The sequence below is a fragment of the Microcebus murinus genome, chromosome 9 (genome assembly GCF_040939455.1).
Source record: "Microcebus murinus isolate Inina chromosome 9, M.murinus_Inina_mat1.0, whole genome shotgun sequence".
NCBI lineage: Eukaryota > Metazoa > Chordata > Mammalia > Primates > Cheirogaleidae > Microcebus > Microcebus murinus.
Window position 1 is genome coordinate 104,838,826 of NC_134112.1, and position 14,102 is coordinate 104,852,927.

Genomic DNA, 14,102 nt, shown 5'->3' on the forward strand with positions numbered 1-14,102 from the left:
CCACCAAAGATTCCTACGTGTAGCCCATAGAACCCCAAAAGCAACGGGACGAGTTCTGGTCACATACTCCCTCAAAATGACATCCTGGCCTTCTTCTGGAACTCCCTCCCCTCTCAGACTCTCAAGGTTTCCTCCAGCGTGTCGGTTCCCACAGAGCAGACCTTTGGTCTGAGACCTGACAGTCCAGAAGCCACGCATGCTGCCGCGTGACGGCGGTGTCGCGGCTTGGGACAAGAGGAGGCCCCACGGTGCGGGCTGGGGCGCCAGGCACCGCGGCGGGCGCTGAGGGTGGGGGTGACCCCCACCCCGGGCCGCCGACTCGCTCCCAGAAAGGGGACAGAACAAGAGGCAAAACAAAAAAAAAAAAAAGAAGAAGCCTACGGCACCCGGTATTCCCAGGCGGTCTCCCATCCAAGTACTAACCAGGCCCGACCCTGCTTAGCTTCCGAGACCAGACGAGATCGGGCGCGTTCAGGGTGGTGTGGCCCTAGACGGCGGAGGGCGCCCCTGCCCCGCTCAAGAAGCCGAGCCTCTCTGCGCTTCCCCGCCGCCTCCTCCCCCCGCCCCAGGCCCCGCGCCGGCGCTGACCCGCACCGGGCCGGGCCTGTTGAGTTCACCGGCCGGGTCCGGTGGGCTCCAAGGGACGAGGGTGACAGGCGGGGCGGGGCGGGCAGGGAGCGGCGGGCCGGGGTGGGGGGCTGTCTCTCTATACACACACACACACACACACACACACACTCACACTCACTCACTCACACTCACACAAGATGCGCCTCCACGGCTGGACTCGCCAAGGTGGAGACCTTCCAGCCCCCTTCCTCTCCTCGCCTGGCCCACCCCCAGCTCGTGGCCGCCGCCTCCGCCGCCGCCGCCGCCGCCGCCGCCGATTGCGCACGCGCGGGTCGCCCGCCCTTTGACCGCAGGCAGGGGCCGCCATCCCCGACAACCCCTTTCAGCTGTGCCCCCCACCCTGTGGGTGGGCTGCCGCCTATTCCCCCGGGCCCGGGCTGGGGCACAGCGCATGGGGGAGGGGAGCGAGTGTATGGGGCGTCTCTCTCTCTCTCTAGGGATGTGTCCCATGGGTGGGGTGGCGTGGTTTGTGGGGCGCTGAAGAAATCAGTCCCCTCCATCTCCTACCTCTGGAAAACGCCCAAGCCCTTGGAGAACTGCCGGCAACGCGACCGTGGGGGCCGGGACCCTCCTCTGTGTCCTCCTGTGGCCCAGTCCAAGGGGCCTGGGCCTGGCCGGGGCTGCATTGGACCCCGACCACCCTGGCGTGTGGACTCGCTAAAAATCGGCGATTAGATATTGGATTCCAGCTTCATTGAGGTCATTTCACTAATGAGTGCACCGGAAAGAGTTTCCTAATCCATCTGTGAGGGTGGCAACTGAAAGAGAATTTTAAAGCTGACAGAATAGGCGAGGAAAGGCATAGGAGATTTCCACACCCAGTAAGGAAGCCTTTCCCGAAATGGAAGAAAGAAACGAGCAAACAGAAACACCGGTAGCCCGCCAGGATCAGAGTCTGCCCCCGAGAGAAAGTACCCTGACCAGGTTCACCCGTGGGTGGGTGGCAAGCTAGCGGCATTCAGAAGAGCGAGGCCCGCAGTCTGTGCAGAAGACACCTGCACTCGGGTGTGTGTGGCGGCACGATTCACAAGCAGCTCCAGATGTTAAGCCAAGGAGAAGCCAGGGAGTTCCCAACGCCCCAGGTGTCCTCAGCCCACGACTGGCTGCTGGGGGAATGCGAAGCCCGGCTCCTTGTCTCAGAGCCCTTGTCTCAGAGCGGGACAACCAGGAGGTGTGACGTACACCCCGGGGTTCCCAGGAGGATCAGGCTGAAGCTGGGACTTGGCCTGAAAGTGTCCCCTCGCATGGCCACCCCCTTCCCCTTCCTGCTCCTCTACTCCTGGTGCCCCTCCATCCAGGGGCCAGACCTTAAAGAGTCACCCGCAAGAGAATCCTGGTCCCAAAGGAGCCTTCTGGGGGACCCGTGCTGAGAGAGGTTGTGGGCATGGCCCGCTGGGGCTCTGCCCGACCCAGGGCTGAGAGATGCAACCTCCCAGCTCTGGGTCCCTGCAGGGGAAGCGTTGGCAAGCACAGGGCCAGTCCTCCAAAGGCCCAGGTGCAGGGAGCCCAGGCCAAGCAGCCTGTGGAAGAAGCCACCCCGGGAACACGACTGCAGGCCACGGCCCTTCCCACCTCCTCCTCCTCCTCCTCCTGCTCCTCCACCCCCCCCCGACCTCCCACCCCCCCACCCCACCCCCCGACATGGCGCAGGGCTCAGAGACACCTCAGACACTTGCTACCCAAAGTGCAAAGGGCATCAGTTGCTCCTCCAAACCCCCCCCCTGCCCAGCAGACCGCGTTGTCCAGCCAGCCCCCGGGCCTCCCTGGGGTGCCCAGCACAAAAGTGCAGACAACCACCGGACCCTCAATCTCAGTTTTCGGATGTTTTTGCCACTCTAAGGACCCGCAGGCCAGCTGGGCCTTCTGGCAGGACAGAGAGCCCCGGAATCCGACGTGGAGAGCTGGGTGTACGTCCCCACGAGGAGGCGGTCCCCACCTCCGCGGCTCTCCCCTTGCGGGGGGGAAAAGCAGCCACGGGGCCTCAGAGAAGACACCAGGCTGGGCGCCCGCCCCACAGTGGGGGCACGTCCCCCGCAGGCCACTTAGCGCCGGCCGCCGGCCGGCGGACGGTTGGGTGGCGCGAGACGCTGCGGCCGCCCTGCTACCGGGTTCCTGGGAGGGCGTCCTGGAACCAGCGTCCACACCAAGCCCTTGGAAGGCCCAGGCGACGGAGGAGCCCCGTCAGGCAGGGGCCGAGGACGGTGACGGCCCGGGCGGGGAGGAGCGTGTCAGGCAGGGGCAGAGGACGGTGACAGGTGACAGGCCGGGCGGGAAGGAGTCAGTCAGGCAGGGGCCGAGGAGGAGACGGGCTGGGTAAGGGTTAGGGTTAGAGTCAGGGCACAAGTCACAATCGCAAAGACCTGGAAGCGACCCGAGTGCCCATCGACCCACGAGTGCGTAAATGAAATGTGGCGCGTGGACACCACGGAGTGCTATTCAGCTAGGAGGAGCAGCGGTGAGAGGGCACCTCTCGTGGTTCTCCTGGCCAGAGCTGGAACCCGTTCCAGTAAGCCAGGTAGCCCAAGAATGGACACACGAGCACCACGTGCTCGCGCTCACCAGCAAATGGGTACGAACCGATGGACACCTAAGTGGACACAGAGGAATCACCTTCATCGGGTGGGTGTCGGGCGGGTGGGGGGAGGGGATGGGCATACACCTCCATTGGGAACGGGGTGGGTGCGCACCGACTGGGGGATGGGCGCACTTGAGGCTCTGACCCGAGGGGGGAGGCTGGGAGAGGGCAACGTACCCGACCTTAACATTGGTACCCCCACAATACGCTGGAACAACATCAGAGGTAAATGAATAAGAACACAGGGGGGAGGGGGGCACGGGCAACACATGTCACCTTAATACTTGGACTCCCATCATCTGCTTGAAAAGAGAGAGAAAAGAAAATGCAATCATAGAGATAAGAGACACTTTTTAAACATAATGAATCCGAAGAGAAAAGTAAAAGGAGGCCTGTGGAGCAGGTCTGGGTGTGACTCCGGATCCCCCAACATCAGGTGCCACCACCAAAGATTCCTACGTGTAGCCCATAGAACCCCAAAAGCAACGGGACGAGTTCTGGTCACATACTCCCTCAAAATGACATCCTGGCCTTCTTCTGGAACTCCCTCCCCTCTCAGACTCTCAAGGTTTCCTCCAGCGTGTCGGTTCCCACAGAGCAGACCTTTGGTCTGAGACCTGACAGTCCAGAAGCCACGCATGCTGCCGCGTGACGGCGGTGTCCCGGCTTGGGACAAGAGGAGGCCCCACGGTGCGGGCTGGGGCGCCAGGCACCGCGGCGGGCGCTGAGGGTGGGGGTGACCCCCACCCCGGGCCGCCGACTCGCTCCCAGAAAGGGGACAGAACAAGAGGCAAAACAAAAAAAAAAAAAAAGAAGAAGCCTACGGCACCCGGTATTCCCAGGCGGTCTCCCATCCAAGTACTAACCAGGCCCGACCCTGCTTAGCTTCCGAGACCAGACGAGATCGGGCGCGTTCAGGGTGGTGTGGCCCTAGACGGCGGAGGGCGCCCCTGCCCCGCTCAAGAAGCCGAGCCTCTCTGCGCTTCCCCGCCGCCTCCTCCCCCCGCCCCAGGCCCCGCGCCGGCGCTGACCCGCACCGGGCCGGGCCTGTTGAGTTCACCGGCCGGGTCCGGCGGGCTCCGAGGGACGGGGGTGACAGGCGGGGCGGGGCGGGGCGGGGCGGGGCGGGCAGGGAGCGGCGGGCCGGGGTGGGGGGCTGTCTCTCTATACACACACACACACACACACACACACACACACTCACACTCACACTCACTCACTCACACTCACACAAGATGCGCCTCCACGGCTGGACTCGCCAAGGTGGAGACCTTCCAGCCCCCTTCCTCTCCTCGCCTGGCCCACCCCCAGCTCCTGGCCGGCCGCCGCCGCCGCCGCCAATTGCGCACGCGCGGGTCGCCCGCCCTTTGACCCCAGGCAGGGGCCGCCCTCCCCGACAACCCCTTTCAGCTGGGCCCCCCACCCTGTGGGTGGGCTGCCGCCTATTCCCCCGGGCCCGGGCTGGGGCACAGCGCATGGGGGAGGGGAGCGAGTGTATGGGGCGTCTCTCTCTCTCTCTAGGGATGTGTCCCATGGGTGGGGTGGCGTGGTTTGTGGGGCGCTGAAGAAATCAGTCCCCTCCATCTCCTACCTCTGGAAAACGCCCAAGCCCTTGGAGAACTGCCGGCAACGCGACCGTGGGGGCCGGGACCCTCCTCTGTGTCCTCCTGTGGCCCAGTCCAAGGGGCCTGGGCCTGGCCGGGGCTGCATTGGACCCCGACCACCCTGGCGTGTGGACTCGCTAAAAATCGGCGATTAGATATTGGATTCCAGCTTCATTGAGGTCATTTCACTAATGAGTGCACCGGAAAGAGTTTCCTAATCCATCTGTGAGGGTGGCAACTGAAAGAGAATTTTAAAGCTGACAGAATAGGCGAGGAAAGGCATAGGAGATTTCCACACCCAGTAAGGAAGCCTTTCCCGAAATGGAAGAAAGAAACGAGCAAACAGAAACACCGGTAGCCCGCCAGGATCAGAGTCTGCCCCCGAGAGAAAGTACCCTGACCAGGTTCACCCGTGGGTGGGTGGCGAGCTAGCGGCATTCAGAAGAGCGAGGCCCGCAGTCTGTGCAGAAGACACCTGCACTCGGGTGTGTGTGGCGGCACGATTCACAAGCAGCTCCAGATGTTAAGCCAAGGAGAAGCCAGGGAGTTCCCAACGCCCCAGGTGTCCTCAGCCCACGACTGGCTGCTGGGGGAATGCGAAGCCCGGCTCCTTGTCTCAGAGCCCTTGTCTCAGAGCGGGACAACCAGGAGGTGTGACGTACACCCCGGGGTTCCCAGGAGGATCAGGCTGAAGCTGGGACTTGGCCTGAAAGTGTCCCCTCGCATGGCCACCCCCTTCCCCTTCCTGCTCCTCTACTCCTGGTGCCCCTCCATCCAGGGGCCAGACCTTAAAGAGTCACCCGCAAGAGAATCCTGGTCCCAAAGGAGCCTTCTGGGGGACCCGTGCTGAGAGAGGTTGTGGGCATGGCCCGCTGGGGCTCTGCCCGACCCAGGGCTGAGAGATGCAACCTCCCAGCTCTGGGTCCCTGCAGGGGAAGCGTTGGCAAGCACAGGGCCAGTCCTCCAAAGGCCCAGGTGCAGGGAGCCCAGGCCAAGCAGCCTGTGGAAGAAGCCACCCCGGGAACACGACTGCAGGCCACGGCCCTTCCCACCTCCTCCTCCTCCTCCTCCTGCTCCTCCACCCCCCCCCGACCTCCCACCCCCCCACCCCACCCCCCGACATGGCGCAGGGCTCAGAGACACCTCAGACACTTGCTACCCAAAGTGCAAAGGGCATCAGTTGCTCCTCCAAACCCCCCCCCTGCCCAGCAGACCGCGTTGTCCAGCCAGCCCCCGGGCCTCCCTGGGGTGCCCAGCACAAAAGTGCAGACAACCACCGGACCCTCAATCTCAGTTTTCGGATGTTTTTGCCACTCTAAGGACCCGCAGGCCAGCTGGGCCTTCTGGCAGGACAGAGAGCCCCGGAATCCGACGTGGAGAGCTGGGTGTACGTCCCCACGAGGAGGCGGTCCCCACCTCCGCGGCTCTCCCCTTGCGGGGGGGAAAAGCAGCCACGGGGCCTCAGAGAAGACACCAGGCTGGGCGCCCGCCCCACAGTGGGGGCACGTCCCCCGCAGGCCACTTAGCGCCGGCCGCCGGCCGGCGGACGGTTGGGTGGCGCGAGACGCTGCGGCCGCCCTGCTACCGGGTTCCTGGGAGGGCGTCCTGGAACCAGCGTCCACACCAAGCCCTTGGAAGGCCCAGGCGACGGAGGAGCCCCGTCAGGCAGGGGCCGAGGACGGTGACGGCCCGGGCGGGGAGGAGCGTGTCAGGCAGGGGCAGAGGACGGTGACAGGTGACAGGCCGGGCGGGAAGGAGTCAGTCAGGCAGGGGCCGAGGAGGAGACGGGCTGGGTAAGGGTTAGGGTTAGAGTCAGGGCACAAGTCACAATCGCAAAGACCTGGAAGCGACCCGAGTGCCCATCGACCCACGAGTGCGTAAATGAAATGTGGCGCGTGGACACCACGGAGTGCTATTCAGCTAGGAGGAGCAGCGGTGAGAGGGCACCTCTCGTGGTTCTCCTGGCCAGAGCTGGAACCCGTTCCAGTAAGCCAGGTAGCCCAAGAATGGACACACGAGCACCACGTGCTCGCGCTCACCAGCAAATGGGTACGAACCGATGGACACCTAAGTGGACACAGAGGAATCACCTTCATCGGGTGGGTGTCGGGCGGGTGGGGGGAGGGGATGGGCATACACCTCCATTAGGAACGGGGTGGGTGCGCACCGACTGGGGGATGGGCGCACTTGAGGCTCTGACCCGAGGGGGGAGGCTGGGAGAGGGCAACGTACCCGACCTTAACATTGGTACCCCCACAATACGCTGGAACAACATCAGAGGTAAATGAATAAGAACACAGGGGGGAGGGGGGCACGGGCAACACATGTCACCTTAATACTTGGACTCCCATCATCTGCTTGAAAAGAGAGAGAAAAGAAAATGCAATCATAGAGATAAGAGACACTTTTTAAACATAATGAATCCGAAGAGAAAAGTAAAAGGAGGCCTGTGGAGCAGGTCTGGGTGTGACTCCGGATCCCCCAACATCAGGTGCCACCACCAAAGATTCCTACGTGTAGCCCATAGAACCCCAAAAGCAACGGGACGAGTTCTGGTCACATACTCCCTCAAAATGACATCCTGGCCTTCTTCTGGAACTCCCTCCCCTCTCAGACTCTCAAGGTTTCCTCCAGCGTGTCGGTTCCCACAGAGCAGACCTTTGGTCTGAGACCTGACAGTCCAGAAGCCACGCATGCTGCCGCGTGACGGCGGTGTCGCGGCTTGGGACAAGAGGAGGCCCCACGGTGCGGGCTGGGGCGCCAGGCACCGCGGCGGGCGCTGAGGGTGGGGGTGACCCCACCGCGGGCCGCCGACTCGCTCCCAGAAAGGGGACAGAACAAGAGGCAAAACAAAAAAAAAAAAAAGAAGAAGCCTACGGCACCCGGTATTCCCAGGCGGTCTCCCATCCAAGTACTAACCAGGCCCGACCCTGCTTAGCTTCCGAGACCAGACGAGATCGGGCGCGTTCAGGGTGGTGTGGCCCTAGACGGCGGAGGGCGCCCCTGCCCCGCTCAAGAAGCCGAGCCTCTCTGCGCTTCCCCGCCGCCTCCTCCCCCCGCCCCAGGCCCCGCGCCGGCGCTGACCCGCACCGGGCCGGGCCTGTTGAGTTCACCGGCCGGGTCCGGCGGGCTCCGAGGGACGGGGGTGACAGGCGGGGCGGGGCGGGGCGGGGCGGGGCGGGCAGGGAGCGGCGGGCCGGGGTGGGGGGCTGTCTCTCTATACACACACACACACACACACACACACACACACTCACACTCACTCACTCACACTCACACAAGATGCGCCTCCACGGCTGGACTCGCCAAGGTGGAGACCTTCCAGCCCCCTTCCTCTCCTCGCCTGGCCCACCCCCAGCTCGTGGCCGCCGCCGCCGCCGCCGCCGATTGCGCACGCGCGGGTCGCCCGCCCTTTGACCCCAGGCAGGGTCCGCCATCCCCGACAACCCCTTTCAGCTGCGCCCCCCACCCTGTGGGTGGGCTGCCGCCTATTCCCCCGGGCCCGGGCTGGGGCACAGCGCATGGGGGAGGGGAGCGAGTGTATGGGGCGTCTCTCTCTCTCTCTAGGGATGTGTCCCATGGGTGGGGTGGCGTGGTTTGTGGGGCGCTGAAGAAATCAGTCCCCTCCATCTCCTACCTCTGGAAAACGCCCAAGCCCTTGGAGAACTGCCGGCAACGCGACCGTGGGGGCCGGGACCCTCCTCTGTGTCCTCCTGTGGCCCAGTCCAAGGGGCCTGGGCCTGGCCGGGGCTGCATTGGACCCCGACCACCCTGGCGTGTGGACTCGCTAAAAATCAGCGATTAGATATTGGATTCCAGCTTCATTGAGGTCATTTCACTAATGAGTGCACCGGAAAGAGTTTCCTAATCCATCTGTGAGGGTGGCAACTGAAAGAGAATTTTAAAGCTGACAGAATAGGCGAGGAAAGGCATAGGAGATTTCCACACCCAGTAAGGAAGCCTTTCCCGAAATGGAAGAAAGAAACGAGCAAACAGAAACACCGGTAGCCCGCCAGGATCAGAGTCTGCCCCCGAGAGAAAGTACCCTGACCAGGTTCACCCGTGGGTGGGTGGCGAGCTAGCGGCATTCAGAAGAGCGAGGCCCGCAGTCTGTGCAGAAGACACCTGCACTCGGGTGTGTGTGGCGGCACGATTCACAAGCAGCTCCAGATGTTAAGCCAAGGAGAAGCCAGGGAGTTCCCAACGCCCCAGGTGTCCTCAGCCCACGACTGGCTGCTGGGGGAATGCGAAGCCCGGCTCCTTGTCTCAGAGCCCTTGTCTCAGAGCGGGACAACCAGGAGGTGTGACGTACACCCCGGGGTTCCCAGGAGGATCAGGCTGAAGCTGGGACTTGGCCTGAAAGTGTCCCCTCGCATGGCCACCCCCTTCCCCTTCCTGCTCCTCTACTCCTGGTGCCCCTCCATCCAGGGGCCAGACCTTAAAGAGTCACCCGCAAGAGAATCCTGGTCCCAAAGGAGCCTTCTGGGGGACCCGTGCTGAGAGAGGTTGTGGGCATGGCCCGCTGGGGCTCTGCCCGACCCAGGGCTGAGAGATGCAACCTCCCAGCTCTGGGTCCCTGCAGGGGAAGCGTTGGCAAGCACAGGGCCAGTCCTCCAAAGGCCCAGGTGCAGGGAGCCCAGGCCAAGCAGCCTGTGGAAGAAGCCACCCCGGGAACACGACTGCAGGCCACGGCCCTTCCCACCTCCTCCTCCTCCTCCTCCTGCTCCTCCACCCCCCCCCGACCTCCCACCCCCCCACCCCACCCCCCGACATGGCGCAGGGCTCAGAGACACCTCAGACACTTGCTACCCAAAGTGCAAAGGGCATCAGTTGCTCCTCCAAACCCCCCCCCTGCCCAGCAGACCGCGTTGTCCAGCCAGCCCCCGGGCCTCCCTGGGGTGCCCAGCACAAAAGTGCAGACAACCACCGGACCCTCAATCTCAGTTTTCGGATGTTTTTGCCACTCTAAGGACCCGCAGGCCAGCTGGGCCTTCTGGCAGGACAGAGAGCCCCGGAATCCGACGTGGAGAGCTGGGTGTACGTCCCCACGAGGAGGCGGTCCCCACCTCCGCGGCTCTCCCCTTGCGGGGGGGAAAAGCAGCCACGGGGCCTCAGAGAAGACACCAGGCTGGGCGCCCGCCCCACAGTGGGGGCACGTCCCCCGCAGGCCACTTAGCGCCGGCCGCCGGCCGGCGGACGGTTGGGTGGCGCGAGACGCTGCGGCCGCCCTGCTACCGGGTTCCTGGGAGGGCGTCCTGGAACCAGCGTCCACACCAAGCCCTTGGAAGGCCCAGGCGACGGAGGAGCCCCGTCAGGCAGGGGCCGAGGACGGTGACGGCCCGGGCGGGGAGGAGCGTGTCAGGCAGGGGCAGAGGACGGTGACAGGTGACAGGCCGGGCGGGAAGGAGTCAGTCAGGCAGGGGCCGAGGAGGAGACGGGCTGGGTAAGGGTTAGGGTTAGAGTCAGGGCACAAGTCACAATCGCAAAGACCTGGAAGCGACCCGAGTGCCCATCGACCCACGAGTGCGTAAATGAAATGTGGCGCGTGGACACCACGGAGTGCTATTCAGCTAGGAGGAGCAGCGGTGAGAGGGCACCTCTCGTGGTTCTCCTGGCCAGAGCTGGAACCCGTTCCAGTAAGCCAGGTAGCCCAAGAATGGACACACGAGCACCACGTGCTCGCGCTCACCAGCAAATGGGTACGAACCGATGGACACCTAAGTGGACACAGAGGAATCACCTTCATCGGGTGGGTGTCGGGCGGGTGGGGGGAGGGGATGGGCATACACCTCCATTAGGAACGGGGTGGGTGCGCACCGACTGGGGGATGGGCGCACTTGAGGCTCTGACCCGAGGGGGGAGGCTGGGAGAGGGCAACGTACCCGACCTTAACATTGGTACCCCCACAATACGCTGGAACAACATCAGAGGTAAATGAATAAGAACACAGGGGGGAGGGGGGCACGGGCAACACATGTCACCTTAATACTTGGACTCCCATCATCTGCTTGAAAAGAGAGAGAAAAGAAAATGCAATCATAGAGATAAGAGACACTTTTTAAACATAATGAATCCGAAGAGAAAAGTAAAAGGAGGCCTGTGGAGCAGGTCTGGGTGTGACTCCGGATCCCCCAACATCAGGTGCCACCACCAAAGATTCCTACGTGTAGCCCATAGAACCCCAAAAGCAACGGGACGAGTTCTGGTCACATACTCCCTCAAAATGACATCCTGGCCTTCTTCTGGAACTCCCTCCCCTCTCAGACTCTCAAGGTTTCCTCCAGCGTGTCGGTTCCCACAGAGCAGACCTTTGGTCTGAGACCTGACAGTCCAGAAGCCACGCATGCTGCCGCGTGACGGCGGTGTCGCGGCTTGGGACAAGAGGAGGCCCCACGGTGCGGGCTGGGGCGCCAGGCACCGCGGCGGGCGCTGAGGGTGGGGGTGACCCCCACCCCGGGCCGCCGACTCGCTCCCAGAAAGGGGACAGAACAAGAGGCAAAACAAAAAAAAAAAAAAGAAGAAGCCTACGGCACCCGGTATTCCCAGGCGGTCTCCCATCCAAGTACTAACCAGGCCCGACCCTGCTTAGCTTCCGAGACCAGACGAGATCGGGCGCGTTCAGGGTGGTGTGGCCCTAGACGGCGGAGGGCGCCCCTGCCCCGCTCAAGAAGCCGAGCCTCTCTGCGCTTCCCCGCCGCCTCCTCCCCCCGCCCCAGGCCCCGCGCCGGCGCTGACCCGCACCGGGCCGGGCCTGTTGAGTTCACCGGCCGGGTCCGGCGGGCTCCGAGGGACGGGGGTGACAGGCGGGGCGGGGCGGGGCGGGGCGGGGCGGGCAGGGAGCGGCGGGCCGGGGTGGGGGGCTGTCTCTCTATACACACACACACACACACACACACACACACACTCACACTCACACTCACTCACTCACACTCACACAAGATGCGCCTCCACGGCTGGACTCGCCAAGGTGGAGACCTTCCAGCCCCCTTCCTCTCCTCGCCTGGCCCACCCCCAGCTCCTGGCCGGCCGCCGCCGCCGCCGCCGATTGCGCACGCGCGGGTCGCCCGCCCTTTGACCCCAGGCAGGGGCCGCCCTCCCCGACAACCCCTTTCAGCTGGGCCCCCCACCCTGTGGGTGGGCTGCCGCCTATTCCCCCGGGCCCGGGCTGGGGCACAGCGCATGGGGGAGGGGAGCGAGTGTATGGGGCGTCTCTCTCTCTCTCTAGGGATGTGTCCCATGGGTGGGGTGGCGTGGTTTGTGGGGCGCTGAAGAAATCAGTCCCCTCCATCTCCTACCTCTGGAAAACGCCCAAGCCCTTGGAGAACTGCCGGCAACGCGACCGTGGGGGCCGGGACCCTCCTCTGTGTCCTCCTGTGGCCCAGTCCAAGGGGCCTGGGCCTGGCCGGGGCTGCATTGGACCCCGACCACCCTGGCGTGTGGACTCGCTAAAAATCGGCGATTAGATATTGGATTCCAGCTTCATTGAGGTCATTTCACTAATGAGTGCACCGGAAAGAGTTTCCTAATCCATCTGTGAGGGTGGCAACTGAAAGAGAATTTTAAAGCTGACAGAATAGGCGAGGAAAGGCATAGGAGATTTCCACACCCAGTAAGGAAGCCTTTCCCGAAATGGAAGAAAGAAACGAGCAAACAGAAACACCGGTAGCCCGCCAGGATCAGAGTCTGCCCCCGAGAGAAAGTACCCTGACCAGGTTCACCCGTGGGTGGGTGGCGAGCTAGCGGCATTCAGAAGAGCGAGGCCCGCAGTCTGTGCAGAAGACACCTGCACTCGGGTGTGTGTGGCGGCACGATTCACAAGCAGCTCCAGATGTTAAGCCAAGGAGAAGCCAGGGAGTTCCCAACGCCCCAGGTGTCCTCAGCCCACGACTGGCTGCTGGGGGAATGCGAAGCCCGGCTCCTTGTCTCAGAGCCCTTGTCTCAGAGCGGGACAACCAGGAGGTGTGACGTACACCCCGGGGTTCCCAGGAGGATCAGGCTGAAGCTGGGACTTGGCCTGAAAGTGTCCCCTCGCATGGCCACCCCCTTCCCCTTCCTGCTCCTCTACTCCTGGTGCCCCTCCATCCAGGGGCCAGACCTTAAAGAGTCACCCGCAAGAGAATCCTGGTCCCAAAGGAGCCTTCTGGGGGACCCGTGCTGAGAGAGGTTGTGGGCATGGCCCGCTGGGGCTCTGCCCGACCCAGGGCTGAGAGATGCAACCTCCCAGCTCTGGGTCCCTGCAGGGGAAGCGTTGGCAAGCACAGGGCCAGTCCTCCAAAGGCCCAGGTGCAGGGAGCCCAGGCCAAGCAGCCTGTGGAAGAAGCCACCCCGGGAACACGACTGCAGGCCACGGCCCTTCCCACCTCCTCCTCCTCCTCCTCCTGCTCCTCCACCCCCCCCCGACCTCCCACCCCCCCACCCCACCCCCCGACATGGCGCAGGGCTCAGAGACACCTCAGACACTTGCTACCCAAAGTGCAAAGGGCATCAGTTGCTCCTCCAAACCCCCCCCCTGCCCAGCAGACCGCGTTGTCCAGCCAGCCCCCGGGCCTCCCTGGGGTGCCCAGCACAAAAGTGCAGACAACCACCGGACCCTCAATCTCAGTTTTCGGATGTTTTTGCCACTCTAAGGACCCGCAGGCCAGCTGGGCCTTCTGGCAGGACAGAGAGCCCCGGAATCCGACGTGGAGAGCTGGGTGTACGTCCCCACGAGGAGGCGGTCCCCACCTCCGCGGCTCTCCCCTTGCGGGGGGGAAAAGCAGCCACGGGGCCTCAGAGAAGACACCAGGCTGGGCGCCCGCCCCACAGTGGGGGCACGTCCCCCGCAGGCCACTTAGCGCCGGCCGCCGGCCGGCGGACGGTTGGGTGGCGCGAGACGCTGCGGCCGCCCTGCTACCGGGTTCCTGGGAGGGCGTCCTGGAACCAGCGTCCACACCAAGCCCTTGGAAGGCCCAGGCGACGGAGGAGCCCCGTCAGGCAGGGGCCGAGGACGGTGACGGCCCGGGCGGGGAGGAGCGTGTCAGGCAGGGGCAGAGGACGGTGACAGGTGACAGGCCGGGCGGGAAGGAGTCAGTCAGGCAGGGGCCGAGGAGGAGACGGGCTGGGTAAGGGTTAGGGTTAGAGTCAGGGCACAAGTCACAATCGCAAAGACCTGGAAGCGACCCGAGTGCCCATCGACCCACGAGTGCGTAAATGAAATGTGGCGCGTGGACACCACGGAGTGCTATTCAGCTAGGAGGAGCAGCGGTGAGAGGGCACCTCTCGTGGTTCTCCTGGCCAGAGCTGGAACCCGTTCC

At 63.9% G+C, this 14,102-nt stretch overlaps 4 non-coding genes across 4 annotated transcripts; all 4 read right to left on the minus strand.

Moving 5' to 3' along the window:
- Window positions 1–374: 374 nt before the first annotated feature.
- LOC142873056 (5S ribosomal RNA) lies at window positions 375–493 on the minus strand. Its single transcript, XR_012921142.1, has one exon. It is a non-coding gene; the product is annotated as a 5S ribosomal RNA (ribosomal RNA).
- Window positions 494–4,022: 3,529 nt separating this feature from the next.
- LOC142873067 (5S ribosomal RNA) lies at window positions 4,023–4,141 on the minus strand. Its single transcript, XR_012921143.1, has one exon. It is a non-coding gene; the product is annotated as a 5S ribosomal RNA (ribosomal RNA).
- Window positions 4,142–7,679: 3,538 nt separating this feature from the next.
- Window positions 7,680–7,798, minus strand: LOC142873077 (5S ribosomal RNA). Its single transcript, XR_012921145.1, has one exon. It is a non-coding gene; the product is annotated as a 5S ribosomal RNA (ribosomal RNA).
- Window positions 7,799–11,330: 3,532 nt separating this feature from the next.
- Window positions 11,331–11,449, minus strand: LOC142873078 (5S ribosomal RNA). The gene has a single exon (XR_012921146.1). It is a non-coding gene; the product is annotated as a 5S ribosomal RNA (ribosomal RNA).
- Window positions 11,450–14,102: the final 2,653 nt, after the last annotated feature.